This window comes from Apostichopus japonicus, chromosome 13 (genome assembly GCF_037975245.1).
Source record: "Apostichopus japonicus isolate 1M-3 chromosome 13, ASM3797524v1, whole genome shotgun sequence".
In the NCBI taxonomy this organism is placed as follows: Eukaryota; Metazoa; Echinodermata; class Holothuroidea; order Aspidochirotida; family Stichopodidae; genus Apostichopus; species Apostichopus japonicus.
Genome location: NC_092573.1, coordinates 17254883 through 17271891, shown reverse-complemented (window position 1 = coordinate 17271891; position 17009 = coordinate 17254883).

The following is a 17009-nucleotide window of genomic DNA, read 5'->3' as shown; positions in this document are numbered from 1 at the left end:
GTGAACATCGATTTTGGGTTTTAGGAACTGCATCTGGGAAGTCAATATTACATCAACATGATTGCAAGACAAGGCAAAGACTCACCAACTATATGCAAACCTAACCCGTGGGTAACATCCTTACCCAGTAATGAAACCCCGTTGTGTACAACATAGACGTAAGTATGCACAGCACGTCGTTTGTAACTTACTTAAGCAGTAATACAACCGAGCAACAATAACATCGTTACTGTATGAATTCACCTGTAGCCTACTTTACTTGGAAACCAAAACTTCTCTCATGAAAAACTTATCAAATGTCTGGCATTAAGAAGTGTGACATCTGAAGCAGTGTCCACAGTCAAAGTCAATAGAAAATTGTTTATATACATGCATGTAATATTTGGCTTAGCCTTTGTTGGTGGTACAGTAACTTTGGAAGCCGTAACAGATTTCGAACAGTTAAGCATAGTTGGGTACTTCAGCTTTCAACATTAACACATCCATCATATCCCCATCTGCAGCGTTACGCAAAGAATTCCCCGGTGTCTGAACTTATATCTCTCAGCAACAACATTGACAATAGGCGAAAAATGTCTATCCAATGCTCTCAACGCGAGTTTGGTATACATCACCTTCGGTACTAGCCGTACCACTACTACTACTAGCACTATCGGTATAGGCCTCGCAGTAGTCGTGGAACCAGTACGTGTTTCGTTAGAAGACCCCGTAGGTGAATAATCGACATTCGTTGTAGCAGAATTTAATGAACTGAACGTAGTTTGAGAAGCAAAAGTTTAAGGATCAGGCAGAGTTTAGTGTATACGTTGTCCTTCTTCCATAAGGCGTTCAAAAGTAAAGCCCGTTTTCGAACAGCAGTGACAGTACTAACAAGTTACGTTGCAAGCGAGTAAATAGTTCTAAAACATGCTATTCCATTTCGGTCATACTAATTAGCAAGGGCGCCGTTTTGTAATTAATTCTAATTCGAGATATCTGAAATTGAATTCGAGATATCTGCAATTGAATTCGAAATATCTGAAATGCATATGCATAAATTTCCGATTAAATGTTAAAATGGCACGTATGGAAAGCCATTTTAACATTTAATCGGGAAATTTTAGATATCTGTAATTGAATTCGAGATATCTAAAATTGAATTCGAGATATCTAAAATTCTATTTCAGATATCTGAAATTGAATTCGAGATATCTGAAATTGAATTCGAGATATCTGAAAATGAATTCGAGATATCTGAAATTTTATTTCAGATATCTGAAATTGAATTCGAGATATCTGAAATTGAATTCGAGATATCCAAAATTCTATTTCAGATATCTGAAATTGAATTCGAGATATCTGAAATTGAATTCGAGATATCTGAAATTGAATTCGAGATATCTCCATGCATACGGTAATTATTATTGTTTTATATAGGCTACATACATAGGCTACATATATAGGCTACATATATGTATAGATGTAGTAGAGTCAGTTTTTTATTTGTTTTCCCTTCCTTCCGCCACTCCCTAGCAAGTCCCCTCTCCTTTTCCAAGCCACTGTTGTTTCCCTTGGGCGCCATATTGTTATGCGTTGAGGTTTGTATACCTATTCCAGGCGCGTATCCAGGGGGGCGTTGGGGGTGCGCGCCCCCCGGGTAAGGAAAAGAGAAGAGAAAAAAAGAGATGAAAAAAAGGGAAAAGGAGGGGGAAAAAAAGAAAAGGAGGAGAGAAAGGAAGGGAAAAGAATAAAGAGAGAAAGAGGAGAAAAGGAGGGAGTAGAAGATAGCCAAGACCTCGGGAAGAGAAAGAGGAACAGTCATAGTTAAAGCGCTGATCCCTATTATATACACAGGGTAGCCAGTGACAGATCAAGGATTACGGAGGGGTTGTGCGCCTCACTCTACCCCTTACACCGACAACCCCATTTTTGACGTTTCCATTTTTCCTCTCTCACGAATGTATCTATATAAATACTATATATGGTCTATCATAACGCGTGTGTGTGTATGGACGCCTTAAACAATTGTACAAATTGTAGTACAATTGTGCTATATGGAACCAACTGTGGCTGGTCTTGAACTCGACCGAGTCGTCGGGGAACATGACGCATTTCGGGAAGGGGCCGACCGCCACCCCCCCCCCCCCCCCCGAGCAAATTTTCTTTATGACATCGCTAGTAATTTCAAAATAGACAATGCTTAGATGCAACTTACAAGGCCTGGGGAAGTGTCATTTCCAGCGATCTGGGAGGCATTTTCGGCCAAAATTTTTATTGTACGCTTCGCGCCAACCCATGGTGGCGCTTCGCTTAGATAGTTTGCCTACAGGCTTCGTCCCTCCCCTGGCAATTACTCGCTACACGCCTGTTCGAATTTGTTAAGCAAAGAGCAGATATAACATCATATCAGTGAGCATTGAAATGCATGTTCCAGGATGAACAGCCTCAAAAAACTGTCTATGTGTGTAGTCAAATGCGTAGGAGCCCAATTGGATTTGGGGCTCTAACGACTTGCCCGAAAAAAAGCCGAAATTTTTCGCGCGCGTTCAACATATCGATGCCAATATCATATAAGCAAGCATCGGTCATTACATTGCATGGCATCGTGTACCGTACGGTCCGTGAAAGTTGCACAGTATACCGCCGGATGCTAATGTAAACAACCAAATGTCTTATGTAGATGGAGAAAAAGCATTCAGATCCATTTATGTCAAAACTCTCTTTTACAGTAATGTCGGCCAAGCTTACAACTTTATTTTAATTACCAAGGAGATCATTTTTAAGCTATTCATTGCTATTTATTTTTCTTTCAGTAGGTGCCCGAAAAAAATGGGAAAAAATTTGGTGGTGGGGGGGGGGGCTGCAGCCCCCTACTCCTACGGGACCTACCCCTTTGTGTGTAGTGTTCGGTTCCGATATACCTGATATCAGAAATATCTGCTATTTTTTCATTTCCTTCAACGAAGTTTTATAATAGCCATTATAAGAGGTTTAAATATTTCTACACCAATAAATTAACTGTGTCTGAATTTTCGAAAATTTCCTCACCAACATTCTTCATCATACTTTCTTCTATTCGTGCAATTTTGACCTGTCTGTTAGGGGTTCAAGGAGGTTTTTCTATATTGGTTGTCCATAGATTGAATTTTGTGCAACATTATGGGTATGTTTTGAAGTGATTTTTATTCACGAGAAATGTGAATTTTCAAATTCTCAAGAAATAATGGGCTTAAAACCTTGAAAAGTGGGGCTTTCGGATATTGTGGGCCGTGGCGTAGAATCACCTACAAAAGCAATGATCCATAGGACATGCAATGAGGTCGAACATGATGTGTGACTGGTTACAATCTTCAAAAAGGTTATGGATGGAAAAAAACTTTTGGGAAATACTTGGTTCTCAGGCAAAAGTGTACATCTGGTTGGTCATTTTCAAGCCCGAGAAGTGCCATTTCCGGTGATCTGGGGGTGTCAAAACCAGAAATTTTCTTGTACGCTCCGCGCCAACCGATGGTGGCGCTCCGCTGAGATGGTAATTCGCGCCCCCCGGGTTAGAAAATCCTGGATACGCGCCTGTATTCAATTCACGACGTGTGCGTTGTGTGTCCTTACAAGAAAAGTTAATCACTCACTGAGTTCGTTACAGTGTGTGTTCCGTAGGCTATTCGTACCGAGTATCACAGATGGTTTGAAATTGAGGGGGCTATTGTAGTATGGCTGACAGAGCCGTATCTATATATACGGCTCTGATGGCTGACTCTGATGGCTGAGATGCCGACGGGAAGATGGGCGCTACAAACTTTCGGAACACCCTATAGATCTTAGAGAAGGTTTGGGGTTTCAGCCAATCGCTGCCAAGCACCCCTAATCAAGATGTCTGCGCCCATAGATGAAAACAAAGTGCAAAGCGTAGACGAGAAGAATGGCGACTTCCAGCCCGACTTCAAGCGTGTTTAGTTAAGTTGAAGAAGCATAGAAATAGAGAAATGGCGAGCGGTCGATTCGGACGCTTTGGAAGTGATGAAGAAGTCCGAATTTCGATATAGCGTACCTATTACTAGTAGTAGGCATAGTATTAAATAGTTCTACTTTTACTACTAGTAGTAGGCGTAACTGTATATATGTTAGGAATGTAACTGTGTTAGCCTTACTTAGGCCAAAATGTACTGCCAGTGTCATGCACGGCCGTTCACTCTGGTATTTTAATAATTATTAGTACCCTAGGGCCTAGGATCAATACTTAGTTTTGTACTGGTTGATCCAATGGGGAGGGGCGTCGTGCTTACCCAAAGGCGATTCACAATATGTCTAATGCCCCATTGTTTGTCCTATGTACACTGTATAACAATGTGCAGCGTATTGTCTGCAATTTTGAAATATAATATTATTACCAAGTACACTCCACATGTTATTCAGCACTTAGGCTATACTGTACATATTTCATGGACTTTTGTGGATGAAATTGGAAGCCCTCATTTTGTAATGAATTTGTAAACTGCAGTGATTGAGATCCTTGTTTGGACAAGGTGTTGAGCTATTTTAATAAAATTGTGACAAGTGATATCCAAGAGAACTTCGTATGTCATTCAAAAGCATTGACTATCCAGTCTGGCCTTAATCTTTCCAAAGATGGTTTCCTGACAACACACCCTGGCAGTAGATGTCAATGATCGTTAACATGCTGATAAAAAAGGATAGTACTGGCAGTAGAATCACAACCAAAAACATTGGAAAGGAAAGTAAAGCTGCACTCAAAGACACACAAAATATTTTGCATGGTTCCATGACTGGTCTATGGAAGTTGCCATCATGATAAATAACAGTATGTCCATGATGGATGCTTCGTATGAACGAAGACTCTGGAGCAAAATGTTGTTATTCCATATTTAATGGAGTGGCACCTGGTTAATGTAGAGCAAGCACAGTGTATGTAAAATACTGGTGTAAGTCTGCATGAGCAACTGGATATTCGAAAGACTCTCCCATATTGGAATTTAACTTTTAGCTCAAACCAGCTATGCCACTTGAACTATTGTGACTCAGCATCTTCACTCTGTCAATCTATCTAGCTTTTATCCATCTGTTATTCATCTTTCTACAGTACCTTTTTTGAAGTAACTACTGAATGGGCGGTGTGAAAACCCCTCATAGCACTGCAACTGTGTGACAGCCTTTGGCTTAGCCATCCTTTACCAACTTTAAACCCTGCAGTCTTGTGTTTGAGGCAAGTGGGATTGCTTGACAAAAGATTGAACCATTAAGTTTATGTAGACAGCTCAAAATTGGCAAAATACAATTAGCTTCCTACTTGTATTAACATGTAATAGATAACCATCGAGGTGGTAAGTTTGTTCACCATACATGTATCTGTGCTAGCAGCCTAGGATGTCATCATTTACAGTATGAATTTAGGAATTCAATAAAATTATGTCTTTTTCTTTCAGCTTTGACACATGATGTGGTTGAGTACTTATTTATGAATCAAGTAGAGCCTTGTTTACAGGAAACCTGCAGCATTTATACAACATGCCAGTTTCAGGGTTTGCAAATCACTCAATCTTTTGGTATACTGTATATGACCAGTTTACAGTGGTAACTTATCAGTAGTATTAAAAAAGCTATGTAAATTTAGGGTTAAAATTTCACAACTTGAGTGTGGTTTTAATGGATTAGCTGTATTACTTTTATCTATGGTTGTTTAAGTGCTCTGGAAACTCTTTTTGTGATGGATTTTTGTGAAAGTTGGATGCAATTTCCTCTGCAATGTCACAATTGCAACCACAAGCATTTCTCTGGCAACTAGAAATGTTCATCCTCTCAGTTTAGTCACTGGGCCGGTGTTCTTACAATCATCTGTTGGCAATGAGAAGAAATTCAATAATTTCACCTATGGCAGTGAGCAAAACTTTTGCCAAAAGTGTGCAAAACTGGCAAATACTTCAAACAAAAAACCCGACATCACACTCATATTTTCATGCATATTATGTTGAAACTTTTTATCTTTTCATTCTATTTATGTCAAGAGACATGCTGAAGGGCATAAGAAGCCTTATAGAGAAAGTTTCATGAGTGCAGTAGTAGCAGAAAGACATGACAGTAATCACATGGAGACTGATTTGGCTGGACATTCCAACTGAAAATTGTAATTTCTACTAGTTTTATCAATTTTTATGTCTTTCACCAGCCATGATGCTAATAATGAAGGCATACTGTGCATACCTGAGAAGGCAATGGGTTGGGAGGAGGCATATTTCTTGGTCTTGCAGGTTTATGTGTATGTAGTTGTTTAAAGCTGCTGTATGGTATAATGCAGTTGAACCTCATATTGTGATAAGTTAAATACTGTCCTTGGATACAGTTAGTATTTTACCTTTGCAGACATTCATAGATGTTTATTTATTTAGGTACTGTAAAACTTCATAGGATCAAGCAATTGATCCCAATAACTATAAAAAGCGACTCAATGTTATTATTGATCACAATTCAAGTCAATTGAGAAAGCACTGTATGCTTGCAAGCAGAATAACAATTGGAATGGTTGTTCAATGATGATAAAAAAAAAGTGTGGCAGAAAGGGTTTGTAGGTATATTTGCTCAAATTACTATCATAATTAACATATTTCTGCCACCTAATCATACAGTTAATCAAGAAGAATTTTATACTAGTGACTAATAATTAGTAAACAATGTTAAAATAAATAACAAATCTTAACATTAAATATGCCCTTTGCAAATCACAGATATAACATATGTTTTGTACATTTATTGACAGATCTATTTAGTATGAAAAGGTTCTTTTCACTGTGAAAAGGTATTTGTTGTGGCATTAAATAGTTATCCTTCAGCAGGGTTCATATTATGTTATTTTCTGAACATTTGCAGTAAATGAACCCACCCATTGTATGTTAAACATTCTGTGGTTTCAGTCAGTCTTGACAGTCAATTAACATTTCCTTGCTGTCAAGGGAGTATGCAATTACCTCTTTGTTTAATTAACAAGAAATATCATGTTGCATTGTGCCTGGATCAAACACAACAGCAAACTTAAATTTATGTGCATTTTGTGTATGGCATTTTGGATTTGGTTCCATGCTGAAAGCAAAGGAACCTTTGTAGTCAGGTCGGTGTGCGTGTGTGTATATGTGTATGTGTGTGACACTTAAGTTTGTATGCACGATAACTCAACAAGGGCTATGATTGATCAATGCTATATTTGGTGGGTGGGTGGGTGGTCCATAATTAGTTGATAAAAATATTGATTTTGGTGCTCATATCATGAATATTAATGAGGTCACAGGGTTAAACCTACAGAAGACAACCATAAGTCACAGTTTCATCAAAGGTGAGTGTGTTATTGATAGGTAGCTTACACATGGCAATGTGTGTTACAATGGATAACGTGTATTTATGAGGAGGTGTGGCTTTGTAAGGCAATTATTGATCTTGCTTCATGATTACATACTTGGAGTGTTCCCTGTTAATCAATGAGCAGCAGCAGGAACCATGAAATGTTTTCACTCTGGTTGACAGTACCTTGCCATGCCAAATGTATCTTGGAAATACCATAGCTGGTTTTCTTTCATATGTAAATAGGTATGTGTGCTTTGTGCTTGCTTATTTCTACTTACGATCTAGTTGCTGGGAAAAGCAGCGATTTGTTTTGTTATTCTAGTGATATCATAGCATTATTTGTGGTGAATAAATGCAATACTTTAATCTGGTAACATTTCAACAAGAGGATTGTACTTGGTGATTTCAATAAACTCAAGTCGCAATTGATAATGGTATTTGATTGTTTATTTCATTAACTATTATGACAGAGGAATGAAAATCCCAATTCTTGACATTTTTATTATTACGGAAGAGACTGAAATCTTGTCATGGTGCTCTCTAGCATAAAATAATTTAAAATTATTAGATGAACCCAATTGCCTGTGATGCTATAACATCATTTGATGTTGTGACAACTATGTCACAAAGCTATTGCATTCTTTGGACACGGTCACTGGCAAACCATGATGCTGTCACATTGAATATTCAGATAAGGTGACAAACAATTCAGTCTGCTACAATCCGAACTCCTATTCCTGATTGCTAAATGAGTGCTAAATTGGATTAAAGGGATTGATGCCACGGCATGAAACAAGGAAAGTCAAAGAGTAGGTGTTATGAAGAAAAAGTTGTACTGTACTATTTTTGTGAAGGAAAAGAAAACTTACATATTGATCTTTGAAGTGTTAACACTGGGAAGGTGTGGGGGAGGGGGGGGTCCATTGCAACCAGCCTTCAAATTAACTCCTTCAGCATGTCTACCGCACATACTGAGCAGAACATTTTGGGTGTTTCTCCCACCTCTCTGTCATACCCTCACACTCAGTGGCGTCACCAGACTTTTCAGTCTGGGGGGGCACAGGGGGGGCACCAGCATTTGATGGGGGGCACTTAGGTGGATACGGATTAACGTCCTGGGGAGGGGTCTAAGGGGAGGGGGTGCCCCCTCCAGGCGCGGCGGAACGGGAAAATTATTGGGGGGGGACTAATGTGTAGAGACTATCTAAGCGGAGCGCCACCATCGGTTGGCGCGGAGCGTACAAGAAAATTTTGGATTTTTCAAACCCCCAGATGGCCGGAAACGACACTTCCCGAGTGTTTTATGCTGCGAATACCTAGCCCTAAAATATGGGTCTCAAGCCTGCAATTTCTCAGAGTGCAAGCCCCCCCGGTTCCGCCGCCACTGCCCCCCCTCCCCCTTTGGACAATTTTCGCATAAGGAGGATGGGCTAGATGCAAAATGCTGCCACATTTGATGCTAAATTCGATCTGAAGATATCTCCAGAAATTGCCCTTTTTGAGGTAATGATTTTAACAAGGCCCAGAATTTTGCGGAGGATATGAACCACATGCTGTCGATATTATGCCTAACCCTATCAATAGAAGCTACATTTGTTGAATTAATGTGTGCATGACCCCGACTCCTTTCTTGTCCTTCTCGTTTTCGCACATTATCTATTAAGATGTAACAGGTTCCAGCATCGTTATTGGCTCCTATCAGGGATCTCACCATGCAATCCAAAGTTTGATCACACATCGAGTATGGCTCAGTATGCAGGTGTGAACATTCGCCATTTGTTCCTACAAGCATCTGACCTCAAATGACCTCTGCACCCCTTACACAACAGGGTTAAAATATGGGTCCACAAATATAGGCAAGTATGGTGCCTGCGGACCCTCACATTCTCACATTTCGTCAGCTCCTAACCTGTCAACCTCAGACCAAGGCAACATATTGCAGTACCCTCCCTTCTCACAGTCATGTAGCTCGCGAAGCGGACTTGTATATCCGCTGGTATGGCGTGAGCACTGACACATTCAATGTAAATATCGACACCTGTTGTGATGGCGCGGGTTACGACTTCGATACCCGACGTTCAAGGATAAACTTGTTCATTTTTTCGCAGCTCATTTGAAGAAAATACGAACTACTGTGCTTCTTTGTCCTTATGAAAAACCAACTCAGATGATGGGAGTTGAATATAACAAAATATATATATATTTTTTTACCAACCCAAATCTCAGATGGGGGGGCACCCGGGGGGGCACTAGGTTTTCCAGGGGGGCACGTGCCCCCCCCTGGCCCCCCCTTGGCGACGCCACTGCTCACACTGGATGTGAATGACTTTGCAAGTGTGAGGGTCCATGTTTAATGTTACCACAAAAAAAACATGACTATCTCTCTAGGGAGGCTGATTTATGTATAACATTTCCACTTTTCCCCATACCCAAGTGTTTTCGTAGGGAAATCTCGGAAAGTTGCACCTACAACAGCACTCCTAATGCTAAACAACAACCTGATCATTTAAGTTTGGAAAAGGCAATGGTCAGGCAAAACTCTTCTTCGCACCAACATCATGCAATATACTACTGCCAAGGGGAGTGGGGGGGGGGGGCTCAATAACCTCTCATAGGTTGGTCTGATAGGATGAACATCTCAACACGTTAAGGCTTCGAGCTTTGAAAAATGACAGGTTATGTATATTACATTAATGCAAACAAAGAGATACATGGCTCTGAATGTAAGTAGAACATAAATAAACTCTTTAAGTGTAAGCAGAGCCTTATCTCTGAGTGTAAGCTAACCAGAGCGCCCTCTTCTAATATTTATTTGTTCCTTGGCCACATTTGCATGCCATTTTAACCACGACAGGCGCGTAGCCAGGAATTTGCCAAGGGAGGGGCGAAACTGTAGATTCGGCATTGCAAACTATCTAAGCGTAGCGCCACCATGAGTTGGCGCGAAGCGTCCAAGAAAATTTTGGCTGTAAATGCCTCCCAGATCGCCGGAAATGGCACTTCCCATGCCTTGTTAGTTGCATCTTAGCATTTTCTCTTTTGAAAATACTAGCGATATCATAAAAACCTTAAAAAAAATTGTAAAAAATATGCTCAAGGGGGGGGGGGGGGGCTGCTGCCCCCTTCGCCCCCCCCCCCCTCTTGGCTACGCGCCTGAACCACGAGACATTTTAAATCGGGCAAAGACTATAAACATTAGTGAGTCCCATCTGTGGTCTTGTACCAACAACATAAGTTCTAAGTCAACGTGGCCTCCACTGTGGCGTAGCCAACATTCAAATGTTAGGGGGGGCAAGATTTTTCTTAAGGGGGGAGGGAAACCCCGTGATGGTTGATGGTAGGAATTACCAAGAAATATATGTATTAACGGGCACCGCATCTGCACAAATACACATCCAATGGTTCAGTGGAACATGACACACTTTCACTTAATTAACCTCTATTGCAGAGACAGTCTTCGTGGTTTCTGCATGATTCCGCACATTATTAAAAAGGATACAATGAATAAATTAGCTACTCTAATTCACTACATGCCCTGATTTCCACACAAACAAGTTTCACTAGGCCTTTTTGGCCTATACGTGCAGTGAAATTCTCCACAAGTGGCATCATTGGTCGCTGAAAATAAACATTTCATTTGGGGGGGAGGGGGGGGGGGCAAGATTGTAGCACAAAGAAAGTTTGAAAAATCCCCCCTGGCTCCCTCTGGCTACGCCACTGGCCTCCCTTAGCTGTATAGACTCGGAATGATATCATAATTATCTACCCTTTCATTCTCCTCTCACTCTCTGCAATAATGCATTTGATCGTCCTGATCATTGCATCAATGGACCCAGCGAGTCCAATTCTATCACAAACAGTATTTTTATCGATTTTTATGACGTTATATTGTGGAGCGGTATTTGGCGCCAATTTAAACTGCCCGAATGGCTTGAAATTCTATATTTAAATAATAAAGACAAAGCTCATTTTTTTCAATGTCATTTCGATTGCCTCCGACCTCTGGTAACTTTCTTATGATATTTTTTACATTTTTTATGTCTTTCTTAACATGCCGCCTTTTATTCATGTAGAAAAGAAAAGATACGAAACTTAAGAAGTAAGAGAAAGTGTCATGCTGTATATACGCCAAAAATTATGATCCAATTGCATGTTGCATTTCCGACTTATTGACGTACACGACTACGTAACATCCGCTTGGAGTTAAAAGACGGGAAAATCGGGATTTAATTTACAAAACGTACCTTTGCAATAAGCTCTCAAGGTAATTATAAGTTTCAAGTTCACAGATATTTCCAGTGCTGCGGGGTTTGCCTTAGAAAGTATTCTTATGAAGCGCCCTCACACTGAGAGCAACTTACACTGAGTTAATATGAATATCACGTGAAAGCATCGGTCTGCCATAATATGCATTCGGAGGTTCAGTTTCCTATAGACCTCTTCATTGAGACACCATAATTAATCAGGCTAACCATAATGGTAAACCTATAGGGTGAGGGTTAACTCCATAATTGTTTGGAAATTCTTTTCGAAGTCGAAAACCTTTCCACTTAATTCCGCACATATAAATTTTAGTTCCAACCAAGATTTTGACTTACTTAAGACTTTACTATTTTGGAAATGCCATTCTCCTGTGATTCTGTGACGTTATCACACTCGTTTGGAAGGTGGGGAAGTTTTCCATAGAAACTAAGTTCTGCAAGTTTCGATTTTTAGCCTCAGTTTGAAAATATGGCCAGTTTAGCACTTTAACCATTTTTAACTTCTAAACCAGAAATGGTATGAGCGTCCGTCTCGAATATGTTTGGGAACTAGTGACCCACTAAGCTATACAATTAGAAGATCGGACCCCCCCCCCAACCCTTCAAAGACCCCCCCTCACTCTTACGGAATACCTTTGAGAAAACAGGTGTATTGGCAAGGGCGGCGGAAGCACTTTTAATCTGGGGGGACGGCACCAACGTCGAAGGGCACTTTGCAAAAATTCGATTGGACTGATGCAGCCTGATATTTAGTACCATTTATAACTCTTGTTGTATTATCTTCTTTGCGTATATACACATCACTCCCCCCCCCCCCCCCCCCCTCAAGGAAAAATGCATACTAGCACTGCAATGTGTGCAAATTGGGAAACAAGGAACAAGTTTTCTTTCGAGACAAAATGAGGTGAAATCATTATAAAGTCCAAGTCCATGCAGACGCGATCGATACATGCATGAAAGCAAATGAACTATGTGAAAATACGAAAGGATGGGGTAGGTTATGGGATATTAAAACTACACTCATTATTCATAGTAGGTTATAGATGGCTTCTGCTTATTACAAAGTCACAATGTAATATAGCAATGCATTGGAAATGCATTAGGATTATTTTGGCAAATTGAATATGCATAATGGCACCATAGGCGTAGGAGGCGGGGAGGGGCTGGGGGGAGGGCTGCTGCCCCCAACCAAAAATGTTTGTGAAAATTCGGGCAATATATGCAGTGAGAATATTTCGGGCACCAACTGAAAGAAAAATAATTTGCAATGTGTTTTTCAATGGTTAACCTGATATTATTATTATCCTTATTATTGTAAAGACTTCCCCAATAATTCTAACCAATATGGAAGGGTAAATAACACGGCAAATGATTGTATGTTATTGGCATGCGATGTAATAACCGATTTACCGATGCATGCCTATATGATATTCACATTGACATGTTGAACGCGCGCGGAGCGCGCGAAAAATTTTGGTTGTATTTTCCGGGCAAGCTCCCCCCCCCCCCCCCCCAAATCAAACTGGGCTCCTACGCCTATGAATGGCACTCACCAGAATGTTAGAAACCTTGTGGTAGTAAACATTTTAGTTTGACCCACAGAAATTCATTAATACTTCTAAATTAGGATTAGATCTCTTACTGAAATATCGCTGACCTAATAAGATGATCAAGAGTACAATTTTCATGTAGAAGAAAGGGCACATTTTTAACCTGAGGAAAAGTGGGGGGCACGTGCCCCCTGTGCCCCCCCCCCCCCCCGGTTCCGCCGCCCTTGTGTATTGGACTATATAGGATACAAAACATGAGCATTATTGTGTATAGCTGATTATGTGAAGGTTTATATAGAAGCACTCCTTCCTTCCGCAAATTGTTCTCATCTGTTATTGGTATGTTTCGAATCAGCCTGCTGAACTTTGGTCCGGTAGTTAGCTATTCAAACATCTTACATCACTGCTCATTTATTAGCCGTGCTGCTGGGGTGTTTTTCTTTATTAGGCTATTCACTTTTCTTAAAGGATGAGTACATCATTTACAAAAGGGCAATGAGCAGCCTAGTAATGAGCAAACAAGAAACCAGAAAGTCAAAGATATAGTATTCCTTGCCCATAGGAGAAATTTTGTTAGGGCTTTGATTTCAACTTGAGAGATTTGGATATATCATATTTGTAGGTTATTCACAGTTTGGTCTGTATTGCCCTTCACCAAAACAATAGGATTCTTTAATCAATATGGATCATCGACATACCAAGTAGATATCGAAATCTTATTGCTTACTAAAAAGATACTGGCCAGAGAGGACCTACAGGAACTCAGCAACTTACGAGAAATGCAGCGCGTACACCGGTTTCGTTGCGACAGTTTGTACGGATGCCTAAACCGGACGAAGAAATGATATATGCTTGTGCATCATGATCGTAGGGCAGAAACATGTATGTGATGACAGTATGGTCGATGTTGGGTACCGTAGAATGGGTTTTCTTAAAACTACTTCTTTTGACCTCAAAGGAAATTTGACACGCATGAAATTCCACAGCGGTTTTGTTCTCACCAAAGGCAATCTACATGCTTTGTTTGTACATTTAAGCAATTTCACTTTTAGAGTAATTTTTTTTACAAGATTTTCAGACTTTCACCTCTGCTGACCTCAAATGACTGTTGATCCGCGTCCAATATAATAGGGATCTTCTACACAATATGGGCCATCTACATACTAAGTATGAAATCCTTCCAAGTTACCCCTTCCTATAAGATATTGTGTTTACAAGCAGTTTAAGAGGTTTTTAGTTTGACCTCTGGTGACCTCAAATGACCTTTGACCTCCGCCAAAAAACAATAGTAGTCTTTTTCCTAATATGGGCTACCCACATGTAGAGTATGAGTTAAATACAAGCTTCAATTATTGAGATATCGTGTTTACAAGAAAGTGTCACATACACACACACGCATCTATGTTTGTGTTTCATTCAGACCGAGGACCCCATTGTATTTTCCATTGTTCAAATCCACGTACCCTAACTTTAACAATACCCCATACAATAGAATTCTTCCGAGGACGTAGTGATTCTTTAGAAATCACAACCAAGGACCTGAAATTCTTTTGTTCAAGTCCTCGGTCAGATAGCAAAACAAATGCACACACACACGAACCCACACAATCACCATCGCATTGATTTCTTCAGCCTTTGGCAAGGAATCAAAAAGAGACCTGTTTCTGGATATAATGCCCCAGAGAACTACAGCAACTGAAATACAATGACTCTGACTTTTCTAATTTATTCTTTTATTTCAAACCAAAAATATAGTATAAATGTAAAAATACATGAGGTACACAAAATATGAATATATAGGGTAAGAGAAAAGATGTGATAATTGGAGCTTGAAATAAACTTGATTGAAATGTACTATAAAAGTCATTACAGCTGCCTATACCACTCCACCCCTTCCGAAGACTTAATAATAGTAATAATGATGACAACACCGACGATGATTTCTAATAATAATAATAATCATGATAACGATGATGATGACGATAATAATAGTAACAACAACAATAATAATAAGAATGATGATGATGACAATAATAATAATAATAGTAATCATAGTAACAACAACAACAAAAATAATAACAATAAGAATGATGAGGATGACAATGACGATAATAATCATAAAAGTAATAATAGTAAAAAAACAACAACAATAATAATAATAACAACAATAAGAATGACGATGAATAATAATAATCATAATAAAAGGCATTTATAAATTAAGTTGCCCATGGATTGGTGTACCTGAAACTCTCGACCCGCCCACCCTCCCCCACCTCACCCCTCCGCTTTTCTTAATGGATGTGTGCAAGTTATCATGGTTCACTATTTCACTCAACAAATGCTGCAACATGCTTGGACCACATAAACACTGAATGCTCCAAACCATGGGCGGCGATCATGGGGGGGGGGACGGGGGGGACATGTCCCCCCCCAATATTTTAGGTGCGGGGGATATAGTATCTAATATCCCCCCAATATTTGGTGGCATAGTTTTTTTTAAGCATATGTTTTGTATTTTTTTATGATATCGCTGGTAATTTCAAAATAGAAAATGCTTAGATGCAACTTACAAGGCCTGAGAAGTGCCATTTCCAGCGATCTGGGAGGCATTTTCGGCCAAAATTTTCTTTTTCGCTTCGCGCCAACTTATGGTGGTGCTACAGTTAGAAAGTCTGGGTACAAGCCTTGCCCCTCCCTTGGCAAATTCCTCGCAAGGCGCCTGTCTAACCGTGTCACAATTTGTTACTATATATGACCGAAAGTAGTTTTTACTTTTTTTTCTTGAAATGAATAGCTAGATGGACCACATCCGTAATGAAATTTGGTTTGCATCTTGTGTATGAGTGTAAGTACGTACAATCACACATACATACACGCATACACACACACATACATACACGCATACATACATATTTATGATCCACATCGATATGGGTTCACTGGGTTCCCATTTTGGCCTGTTTCCTACAAGATTTCTAACCGCAGGCGCGTAGCCAAGGGGGGGGGGGATGAAGGGTGGAGACGCCCTCCCCCTCGAGCATATCTTTTTGGTATTTTCTATGATATCAAAGTTTTAAAGTAGCCGTTATAAGAGGTTTTAATATTTGTACACCAATAATTTGACTGTGTCTGAATTTTCGAAAATTCCTTGACCAACATTCTTCATCATACTTCCCTCTACTCGTGCAATTTTGACCGGTCTGTTAGGGGTTGAGGGGGATTTTCTATATTGGTTGTCCATAGATTAAATTTTGTGCAACATTATGGGTATGTTTTGAAGTGAATTTTTTATTCAAATTCTGAACAAATAATGGGCTTAAAACCTTGAAAAGTGGGGCTGACGGGTATTGTGGGCCGTTACGTAGAATTACCTACAAAAGCAATGATCCACAGGAGATGCAATGAGGTCAAACATGATGTGTGACTGGTGACAATCTTGAGAAAGGTTATGAATGAAAAAAAAAACTATTAAGAAAAACTTGGTTCTCAGGCAAAAGTGTACATCTGGTTGGTCATTTTCAAGCCCGAGAAGTGCCATTTCCGGTGATCTGGGGGGCTATCAAAACCAGAAATTTTCTTGTACGCTGCGCGCCAACCAATGGTGGCGTTCCGCTTTGATAGTAATTCGCCTGCATCCAAGCAAATGTCCCCCCTCCCCAATATTTGAAACAGATCGCCGCCCCTGCTTCAAACCACCGTACTTCAGATGTTGTCAGCAACTGTGTCCATCGTTGAGGCAATTCAAGTAACACACTTTGCATTGAATTGGTGCCTTCATGAATATAATGTAGTAAAATAAACGAATAGTTAGGAAGCAATACAATATATTTCGTAGATTTCAAGAAGTTAAAAAAACAATCAACAACTGTTC